This window comes from Nelumbo lutea, chromosome 6 (assembly GCF_056320005.1).
Source record: "Nelumbo lutea isolate HS-2025 chromosome 6, American lotus-T2T, whole genome shotgun sequence".
Taxonomy (NCBI): domain Eukaryota; kingdom Viridiplantae; phylum Streptophyta; class Magnoliopsida; order Proteales; family Nelumbonaceae; genus Nelumbo; species Nelumbo lutea.
In genome coordinates this window covers 36,674,855-36,686,034 of record NC_142689.1, presented here as the reverse complement: position 1 = coordinate 36,686,034, position 11,180 = coordinate 36,674,855, and the positions used below count along the sequence as shown (strand labels likewise).

Genomic DNA, 11,180 nt, shown 5'->3' with positions numbered 1-11,180 from the left:
CTTTTGGACTTTACTATATGATAGATCTTATATGAATTGTCTCTTTTTTGGGTCCAACTATGATATGGAAAACCATATCATATCTAAAACCTGTACTGCTGCCACATATACAACAGTTACCGAGTTTATTTAAGTAACCGGTAATTGGCTTTTTATATGTTAATTCAAATTTAAAAGAGTTTTAACTTATTCATTAACCGAATACTCCACATTCATATCTTCTTCCCAGTTCCCTCTTCTGGTCGAACTTCTCCTCTTGAAACCATAAATCCATAATGCCTTCAATCAGCATCCAAGAGGTTATTCATTTCCCTCACTCTCTATCACAGGTATCTTCTTCTTCTTCTTCTTCTTCTTCTTCTTCTGGTTGAATTTCTTCTCCCTCACAAGAGGCTATTTGTCTCCCTCACTCTTCTGGTCGAACTTCTTCAATCAAATATCTGGTAGTTGTTCCCTCTCCCTTCTCAATCAATTGAAATGGTCCATATGTATGTTAAATTACAAATTATTGAATTGTGAAAATGTGAATATGGCTGTGAATATAGGAAAGAATCCCTAGAATATAGAAATGAAGAACAACAGCCATGCCTGCAAGCCTTCTTGGTTGTTATTGACTGAACAACTTTGAAAGAGTAGCATCTAGAGCAGAATAGGACTAGGAAGATACTTATAATATATACTTCATTGATCTTGCAACCTTTTGGGAGATGAAGCATCAGAATGCCACTAGAGGAGTCCTATTATTATCGCAGTGGATACAACTTGGGTGACTCGTAAGCAACTTAAATATTCATGGCGCCTTTCTTTCAGACCTCTCCTGAAAAGAATTGAATACTGCTCCCACCAGGATGCTTCCCAATCTCTTGAATGTGACCTTCCCTATATCTCTGACTCACTATCAACCATCATAGGTTTCAGAAGCTTCTGCTTCTCTATGTTTGAAATCCTTGTTTCATAAGCATCTACAAGATATTGCAGAGAAGGCATAATGCAGATATATTTGAAGGAATTCCATGAAAAAGTAAAAGAATCAAATAAGCAGACATAAGATTAGCCTTATGATCAATTTATAACCTCTTGGACATCCATAGGGGATGGCCTTCCATCTTGTTTTTCAGGAAATTGTCTTCCAAGTAAGATTTTATCCTCCATAACAGATGGGATTGATTTGTCATTTATGTTCCCATTTGCAAGATCAATTAAGAACTCTATTGGGTTCATAGCTATCAGAGGAGAGCAACCAATTGAAGATAAATATAGCATAGCTTCAAAGGCTTTTTCCAAGTACAATGAATTGCCTCTGCTCAAGAGAATTAACTTGTCAAACTTGTTGAATAGTCTGCTTAATGGCTGATGAATTGTACTCACTAATATTTTTCCAGCCTACAAAACCCCACACTGAAATTCAAGGAAGGGCGTTCTCTAAATTAAAGAAAACAAGAAATGTCGTGGTTTATTACCATTGCAACATTGTGTATAATTTGAACTATTTTGCTAAGAGCTGTAGTTGAGTCTAGACCAAAGGTTGGTTCATCTAGGAAAAGAAGTGATGGGTTGAGCAGGATTTCATTGCCGATGCTCCAACCATGGTGCTCGGATTATCATCTCCAAGGATGAAAGGATTAGCTTTTAATTACTACAATAACAAAGGAACTCTGGGTAGGTAAGCACTCTACTTTAAGGATTAGCTCTCATTACATCTTATACCAAAAGACCGAACGATGTACCTAGCCTTTGAGAAAACGGGGGTTTGCTCACTCAGCTGCTTCAACACCTTCGTGGCTCTAGTGAGACAATCTCCACTTTCACGTAGGAGATGTTGATGACTAATTTTTGAACTTTGATCTCCCGCATTGGGTTCGAGAGCTTCTTCTCTGAAGCCATTGCTCTCCGTAGATGAGGTTACAGAGGCAACTGAGTAGGTTGATCGTTTATGGAGGGAAGTAGGGGGAGGGTGATGTTTAACGACGAACGTTAACTCTTTCTTATCATTAAATGATTTTCTGTTATTAAATGTGATTTTAAATGTTGTTTTTGAAATTGGTTACCTGCGATAACCCACATTCACCGAAATAGAAAGTCGATAGCTAATTGGTCCATCTCATTCGATATGATATGGAAAAGATTCTTTTTCCATATCATAGATTTTCCCTTTTTTTTAGGGATTCTAACAGAGTATTGTGTGGTTGCTCCAAACACTGACATCTTTTGTAAGGGAGAGTTAGTAAGGAGGAAGGATGAAGATGGGTTAGATGAAGTAGGTTATGATGATGTTAGTGGAGTTAGAAAGCAGATGGCTCAAAAACGAGAACTAGTGGAACTTCCTCTGAGACCGATGTTTTCTTTTTCTGTATTAATGGATCAGAAATTATGTCAAAATTAGCTAGAGAGAGTGAAAGTAATCTCAGAAAGGCATTTGAAGGAGCTAAAAAGAATGCACCCTCTATTTATCTTTATTGATGAAATTTATTCCATAGCTCCTAAATGAGAGAAAACAAATGGAGAAGTGGAAGGGCAGATTGTTTCTCAACTCTTGACACTTGTGGATGGATTAAAGTCCCAAGCACAAAGAAAGAAACTGCCACTTGGCCCCTACATTTCTCGATTTTTGAAAACCAAGAAAAGTTCTCAAACCCATATGTGGCCACATTAGAAAGAAAAATTGTCACCTTGGCCATTAGTGTGAAGGTATGCATCATATGGATTATTCGCCCAAATAAGCAGAGAGAAATTGTCACCTATCCCCTAGATCTTATGATTAGGGCTGAGAACCATTCTCATATATGAAAAACCAAGAAAATTTATGGAACCCACATCTAGCCAAATTAAACTAATTTTTCATCAATCTGGCCACCGGTGTCCAAGTTTACATCATCCGGATGACTAACCCAAGCACAAAGAAAAAAACTGTCACCTGGCCCCTACATATTAGGATTTAGGGTTCAGAACATTTCTCGGTTTCTGAAAACCAAGAAAAGTCATTGAACCCAAATGTTGCCAAATTAGAAAAAAAATATTGTCACATTGACCATTAGTGTCAAAGTGTTCATCATATGGATTAATAACCCAAATGAGTAGAGAGAAATTATCACTCATCCCCTAGATCTTATTGTTAGGGCTGAGAACCTTTTTCCGTTTCTAAAAGCCTACAAAATTTACGAAACTATATGAGGCCAAATTTGTGTAATTTTTCATCAATCTGGCCACCGGTGTCAAAGTTTAAATGACTTGGATTAATAACCAAAGAACAAAGAAAAAAACTCTCACTTGGCCCCTACATCTTAGGATTTAGAGCTCAGAACCTTTCTTGGTTTTTGAAAACCTAGAAAAGGTATTGAACCCAAATGTAGCCATATTAGAAAAAAATTATCACATTGTCCATTAGTGTCAAGGTATGCATCATATGCATTATTAACCCAAATGAATATAGAGAAATTGTCACGTGTCCCCTAGATCTTGGTTTTAGGGCTAAGAACTTTTCTTAGCTTTTTAAAACAAAGAAAATTTACTGAACTCATATGAGGCAAAACTAGACTAATTTTTCATCAATTTGGCCATTGGTGCCAAAGTTTACATGACTCAATTAGTAACCAAAGCACAAATAAAGAAACTCTCACCTAACCGCTACATGTTTGAATTTAGGGTTCAAAACCTTTCTTGGGTTTTGAAAATGAAGAAAAGGTACTGAAACCAAATGTGGCCATATTAGAAAAAAAAGTTGTTTCCTTGGCCATTAGTGTCAAGGTATGCATTATAAGTATTATTAACCCAAATGAGTAGAGAGAAATTGTCACTTCTCCCCTAAATCTTTGGTTTAGGACTGAGAACTTTTCTCGGTTTCTAAAAACCAAGAAAATTTACGAAACCCATTTGAGGCTAAGTTAGAGTAATTTTTCACCAATCTGGCCACCGGTGTCGAAGTTAAATGACCCGGATTAGTAACCAAAGCACAAACAAAGAAACTCTCACTTGGCCCCTACATCTTAGGATTGAGGGCTCAGATCGTTTATTGGTTTTTAAAAACCAAGAAACATTACTAAACCCAAATGTCACTAAATTAGAAAAAAAAAATGTCACCTTGGCATTAGTGTCAAGGTATGTATCATATGGATTTTTAACCCAGATGAGTAGAGAGAAATTGTCACTTGTCTTCTAGATCATGGGTTTAGGGCTGAGAAACTTTACACATATGAGGCCAAGTTAAACTAATTTTTCATCAATCTAGCCACCGGTGTCAAAGTTTACATGACTCAGATTAGTAACCAAAGCATTGAGAAAGAAACTCTCACTTGGCCCCTACATCCTTGGATTTAGGGTTTAGAACATTTCTTGGTTTTTGAAAACCAAGATAAGTTTCTAAACCCAAATGTGGCCATAAAAAAATTGTCTCATTGGCCATTAGTGTTAAGGTATGCATCATATGGATTATTGACCCAAATGATTAGAGAGAAATTTTCATTTGTCCTCAAGGTATTTAGTTTAGGGCTAAGAACTTTTCTTGGTTTCTGAAAACTAAGAAAATTTGTCGAGCCCATATGAGGCCAAGTTAGGCTAATTTTTCATCAATCTGGCCACTGGTGTCAATGTTTACATTACTCGGATTAGTAACCAAAGCACAAAGAAAGAAACTCTCACTTGGCCCTTACATCTTTAGATTTAGGGTTCAAAACCTTTCTTGGTTTTCAAAAACCAAGAAAAGTTACTGAACCCAAATGTGGCCATATTAGAAAAAAAAAATTGTCACCTTGGCCATTAGTGTCAAGGTATGCATAATAAGCATTATTAACCCAAATGAGTAGAGAGAAATTGTCACTTGTCCCCTAGATCTTGGGTTTAGGGCTGAGAACATTTCTCAGTTTTTGAAAACCATGAAAATTTACAAAACCAATATGAGGCCAAGTTAGGCTAATTTTTCATCAATCTAGCCACCGTTGTTGAAGTTTATATGACCTGGATTAGTAACCCAAGCTCAAAGAAAGAAAGTTTGACTTGGCCCCTACACCTTAGGATTTAGGGCTCAGAATCTTTCTCGGTTTTGGAAACCAAGAAAAGTTACTTAACTCAAATGTGACCAAATTAGAAAAAAAAAATCACCTTGGCCATTAGTGTCAAGGTATGCATCATATGGATTCTTAACCAAAATGAGTATAGAGAAATTGTCACTTGTCCTTTAGATCTTGGGTTTAGGGTTGAGAACTTTTCTTGGTTTCTGAAAACCAAGAAAATTTACCGAACCCATACGAGGCCAAGTTAGAAATTTTTTCTTCAATCTGGCCACTGGTGTCAAAGTTTAAATGACTTAGATTAGTAACCAAAGGACAAAAATATAAATTCTCACTTGGCCCCTACACCTTAGGATTTAGGGCTCATAACTTTTCTCAGTTTTCGAAAATCAAGAAAAGTTATTGAACCCAAATGTGGCCAAATTAGAAAAAAAAAATGTCACCTTAGCCATTACTGTCAAAGTATGCATCATATAGATTATTAAACCAAATGGGTAGAGAGAAATTGTGACTTGTCCCCTAAATCTTATGATTAGGGTTAAGAACATTTCTTGGTTTTAGAAAACCAAGAAAATCTACAAAACCCATATGAGGCCAAATTAGACTAATTTTTAATTAACCTGTCCACCAGTGTCCAAGTTTACTTCCCCCGGGTTTGTGATCCATGATCTTATGTGGACAATTGTTAGCTCCGATAGCCTATTTGTGTTTATGTTTTCTCTGTATTTATTATTTACTTAATCCCATGCCCTTGCCACATATGTAGGAAAATCTTAATATGGACAATAAGAAGTTTTTATTCATCTTTTGCCACACTGGTGGTGAGTTGAAGATAGGAGAAAATAATACAATACAATATGTGGGTGGTATGGGCAATGGATTTACTATAGATGATACAATGACACATGAAAGTTTCCTTAGTGAGATTTGCTCAAGGTTTGAAATAAATGAAGTCCAAGTGTCAATGAAGTATACAATACAAATGGACCCCACACAGTTGCTTCCTTTACGTGGACCAATCGAGTTAAGGAATTTAATTATGTTTAATGAAGGTTCTACCCATGTTTATGTATGATACAATTATCTAATGCAAGTTCTTGAAAAAATCAAAATATAATGCTTTTCATGAAAGTTCTTGAAATTGACATATTATAGTTCGGTTGTACAACTGCAATGAAGTGCCTAACTCCTCTAATTACATCTTCATCCACTGCAGTTTTTGTCATCAGCTTTGGGAAATGGCTTGATCTTTTTTTTTGGTAATTGTTTTGTGTGTTTGCTTCAACCCTTCAGCTTCTGCAATGGTGGACTCTCAAGGGTTTTAATGTTCGGGGCAAGGTGCTTCGGAGGATTTTTCCTGTTACTATCCTATGGGCTCTTGGGAAGTGATGGAACAGCCAGATTTTTGTCTATATGTATAATGATGTATATTCAGTCTTGAACAAAGTTATAGGATATCTGTTTTAATGGTCAATTGTACAAAGGGCTTTTAATGGTGTCCAACTCTTGTTTTTTTATAAGTTGGACCATTTCCTAGCTGACTTATAGATCTTTTTGTATATTCCAAATGTACATTCTCTCATAGCACAAGGTCTGAGGCATTTTGTTATCTTTATTTTGCAATACAATACCTTAAAAAAAAGATTAGCTCATTTTAAGTGGATGAAGTATTCCTCATTATAGGTGTTATTGACTTTGCTGAAAATATGTTGAGCTTTCTAACAGCTTTCAGTTGTGCAGTAATCTTGCTTCTTAAGGGGTTGAGGTTTTATTCAAGTTACTTTTCTTGAAAATGTGAAGAGAGCAGTGGTCACTCGACCCCTGCATACTAGGACATCTATCATCGGATAAGCTGGGGATATGCTTAGTTGGGGTATGTAAGACCTTGCCAACTTTTCTTTATTATAAAAAAAACTAGGTAAACTTGTCAACTAAAGAATGGGGAAAGCCTCAACTGTCAAACCTGATCCCTTGAGGATCCTTCTTGATCCTTTACAAAATCATTGTGTTTCTCCTTGGTTTGGAAGTTGATCAAGCGTGACTGAGGCAGTTTCTCTTCATGGGGGGAGCTTGCAATTTTCTTCTCTAATGAAGAAATGCAAAAAAATTGTGCTGCTCTTCACCTAGCCCTTGTGGGAAAATGTTCATATGGAAGGCCATTGATTTTGGAGATTTTTTTTAACCCCAAACTTTAACGCACGTCTTGTTTGTCTAGGCAACTCTTGCTTCAAATAGAACATACCCTCATTTCTCTCATCACAACCTAAGTTGGCGAGTGAATCAACCACTATATTTCCTTATTTTAAAATATTGAATGACCCTGATTTCAAAATCTTCAGTGGCCTTAGTAATTTGATCAACAATGCCTAGCACATGCCATGGACATGAGCAGTTTTTGTTTAGAATATCTATAGCAAACTTTGAATCACTTTCAATCCAAAGGGATCTCAGGTTGAGATCCTTGGCATATAAGACAACTTGTAGAAGGGATATCAGCTCGGCCTTCATATTTGAACAAAAGCCAAAGTAGCGGGCAATATCAAAAAGAAAGGTTCCCTCATGATTTCTATAAATACCAACCCCAACACTCTCCCTGGAGTTACCCCTAAAGGTCCTGTGAACATTGAATTTAACAGTGCCCAACTGCCCATTGTCAAAGGAACCCACTTATTCCATATGAACCTTAATCTCCTAGGATTCAGCTATTTCAAATGGTCATTGGATATTGAGAAGGGTACTCTCCAATCATTCTGTCTGGATTACTTTTCCCAAGCTTTCACCGATGGTACATTGAAATCATCTATTGGGTGTAATTTATAATCGTAGGAGAAGAATGGGACTCTATTCTATATTGCAAACTGGGATTGCTCCATAGCAGAATGGAAACATGAGTAGGTTCAACTCAATGGACATAGAACCACATAATTCCAGCTGAAACACTATTACAGAAGCTTACAATATGTATTGGTCAAGTCACCATGTTCCTCTCTGGGTTCTTAGTTGCCAGGTCTCTGCTACATGTTACGTATCCAACAAAATTGGTCATTCATTCATGTTGGTGATCATATAAACGTAACAACAAATACAATCTTGTAATTTGTTATAAATACATATTAATTTCAAATTTGTTAGATTCTTTTGCTTGTACACTATATGTTCACTTCACAAATGCCATTTTGGGAGCTATTCCTTCATCAGAAAATAGTTGTTATTCTTTGGATAGCGTTGGTACTTCAACCTTCTGGAGTGAGGTTAAGATATCTCAACTTCTGGAGTTCCTCAAAGCAGAAACCCCAAGCTATTTGGAAGCTTTGTACTCACTGCTTCACGAAGAGCTGAGGGATTGCTTGATCCAAGAGCAGTCTTGAAGTGCTCATCTATAATGTGCATTGAGTTGAGCATCTCAACATCTATTGATTCGTCTTTCTAATCAAGGGCATCCATCTTTTCTCTGATGCACTTAAGAGCAACTTCAGTACACAAAGCTGCAAGGTCAGCACTAACATATCTGCATGTATCCTTGGCAATCCTTTCCAAATCAACCTGCACAGAGGAATCATAACAATAACTAAATATAACTGCTGACAGACGTATCAAAAAAATTCCTTTTGGTAGCCATACAAAAGAATTCCAGAATTGGTTTGAAAAGTTGTGTGTCTCAGAGGAAGTTCCAGTAATTCTTGTATTTGAGCCATCTCCTTTCTGACTCCACTAACTTCATCATAACATAATTCATCTAACCCATCTTCATCCTCCCTTACTAACTCCCCGTCACAAAAGATGTCAGTGTCTGGAGTAACCACACAATACTCTGCTGGGTCCCTCTCAATAACCTTAAATCCAATACTCCTCATTCCACCTCTAACAAGGAATGAGCTACAAATGCAACCGCTCAAATCAGATCTGGTAATATGCTGAAGGGTTAATGATAAAAACAAAAAATCAACAAGAGAATATCCAGATCTGGTAAAATCAAAATGAATTTGAATATCAAGAATACCTGCCTTATATGTGTGTTGAAATTATAGGTAGATGTTTTCAAATGTACAATTAGATAAATGTACTTGTAAAGTGTGTAATGAGTTGTTACTTGATAGAACTCTCCTCATGAATGACAAGAGAAACATTACCCAATGGGTGCACCAGTGAGGCCACCCTATGTATTTTATTTTAGATCACATCATGTATGTGTATGTCTATATATGTGATGTAGGCTTCTATCTCAAAACAAGGAACCAAGGACGCCTTCATTTTCTGTAACTTTATTTAAAAACTGGTGCCATTAAGAGCTTCATTTATAGAGAAAATAAAGCAAGAGCTGAGGATATTTTGGGGAGTTGAATGGAGCCTTTGTTCTGATACAAAATAAAGTGAGGACCCTCTACGCCCCTATGCAACTGTATCACTGTAAGAGGCTCTTTCTTCTCTGCTTCTTCCCCACTCTCTTTTTTTGGGAAGGGGAGGGGACCTTGTGTTACATATACAGAAAAAAGATACAGTGAGTAAACAGGGAGACAAAGAATCCAAGTTGGAGGTTGACTCTAGAACCTTGGTTTCCGTTTTCTCAAGCAAGCAATCTGTCTTTAAATCACACACCCATCAGAAAAAAGAAAAAAAAAACAAAGAAAATTGTAAAGAAAGAAAGAGAAAAGAAAAACTACAACACCAATTCCCAAATTTGACCAACATATGAAACTATTTGACTAATCCCAGATCTGCCCACAAGATAATAATCTCATAACCATCTGTTTAATTACTCTGCTAAGTACTAACTGATCAAGTTCAATATCTTTGCTATTCACTTGCAAAAAATAAAAAATAAATAAATAAATAAATAAAGAGATACATGATATGGTGTCACTTGGGGTGGTATTTTGGCCCACTTTTTACTGTCCAAGTTCAATAGGGCTCAGCTAGGAAAAGTGCTACCCCACGCCACCCTTCAGGGCATTAGTTACATTCAGTTAATCCTAAATCTAAAACCTGGCTCTAAGTGGTGTTTGCCTACCCTGACCCAGGAAATGTTGGGATACATACAACATAAGAAATCAGCCACGAACCAAACCCAACTTAAAACAGGACTGCCATGACTCATGCTAATCCGGTTCAGGTGTAAAGCGTTATCTACAAGATTTTAGATTAGTCAATTTAGGACTCTCCCACACCCATATATTGTTTTAGAGTTAATATTATTTTAATATTTTTCATCTTGATAATGTTTCTATACTATAAGAAAAAGAATCCGGAAAGAATTTTGGTTTTTGACTTTTCAGTACTTAAGAACATTTCAGAATAGAAAGAGGAAAACACATTGTTCTTCCTATACATGAACCTTAAGGTTCTCTCTCTTTGGTATGTCAAACTCCACAACTCCCTACTGGTAACTGTTCGTAAGTTTCAATGCACTGAACTAAGTGCAAAAAAGATTGCACTTCGTCTTTAACAAATTATCATGCTTTTAATAATGAAATTAAGTGGTTCCTTGGGCTGTGCCTGAAAAATATAGCATTTATAAATATCATGTCCATGCCACTAAGGCTGGACAATGAACAAACATTTTGACTAGAATCTTTCATGTCATATTAAAAAAATTGTAAATTTAGAAATTCATTTTCTGTTATCGAAATTGACTTTTCATAGCTCATAAACTCTAAATATCAAACAAGAAAATGGGATATCAGTAGTTGCCTAGAGATGATGTAAAATTTATTTAAGGCCAAAAAGCTGAAGTTTAATAATGACAATGTTCTAAAAGAGTTGTGTCCAATTGAGCCATATGCCTCATTGCACCTTGCTGAAAACTTTGCTACCATCTAAATGCCCAACATGGATAACAATGGTAAAGCATCCTCACCCGAATATCACCTAAATGCCCACCATATCGACATTCAGAGCAGCTAATCAATCTCACAACTTAAAATTTCACCAGCCATCTTCCACCGCAAAATGCTTATATCACTCTGTTAAAGAAAAGTTAATGGGATTTTAACAAGGATTAGTAGTAATTATCTTTAAAGAAAATAATAATTGCATATTTAAATACTAAGCAACTGCATAAATACCAAGCTGAAGTCCCAGTTGCATCCTCAACACAAGCAATCCATATATTTCATTACAAATACCCCACAATGGGTACTACAAATAAACAAGTCAAATTTAGTCGTGTGAGTTCTCAAT

At 36.3% G+C, this 11,180-nt stretch overlaps 1 pseudogene; it reads right to left on the bottom strand.

Moving 5' to 3' along the window:
• Positions 1-498: 498 nt before the first annotated feature.
• LOC148848561 (ABC transporter G family member 22-like) lies at positions 499-1,884 on the bottom strand (annotated as a pseudogene).
• Positions 1,885-11,180: the final 9,296 nt, after the last annotated feature.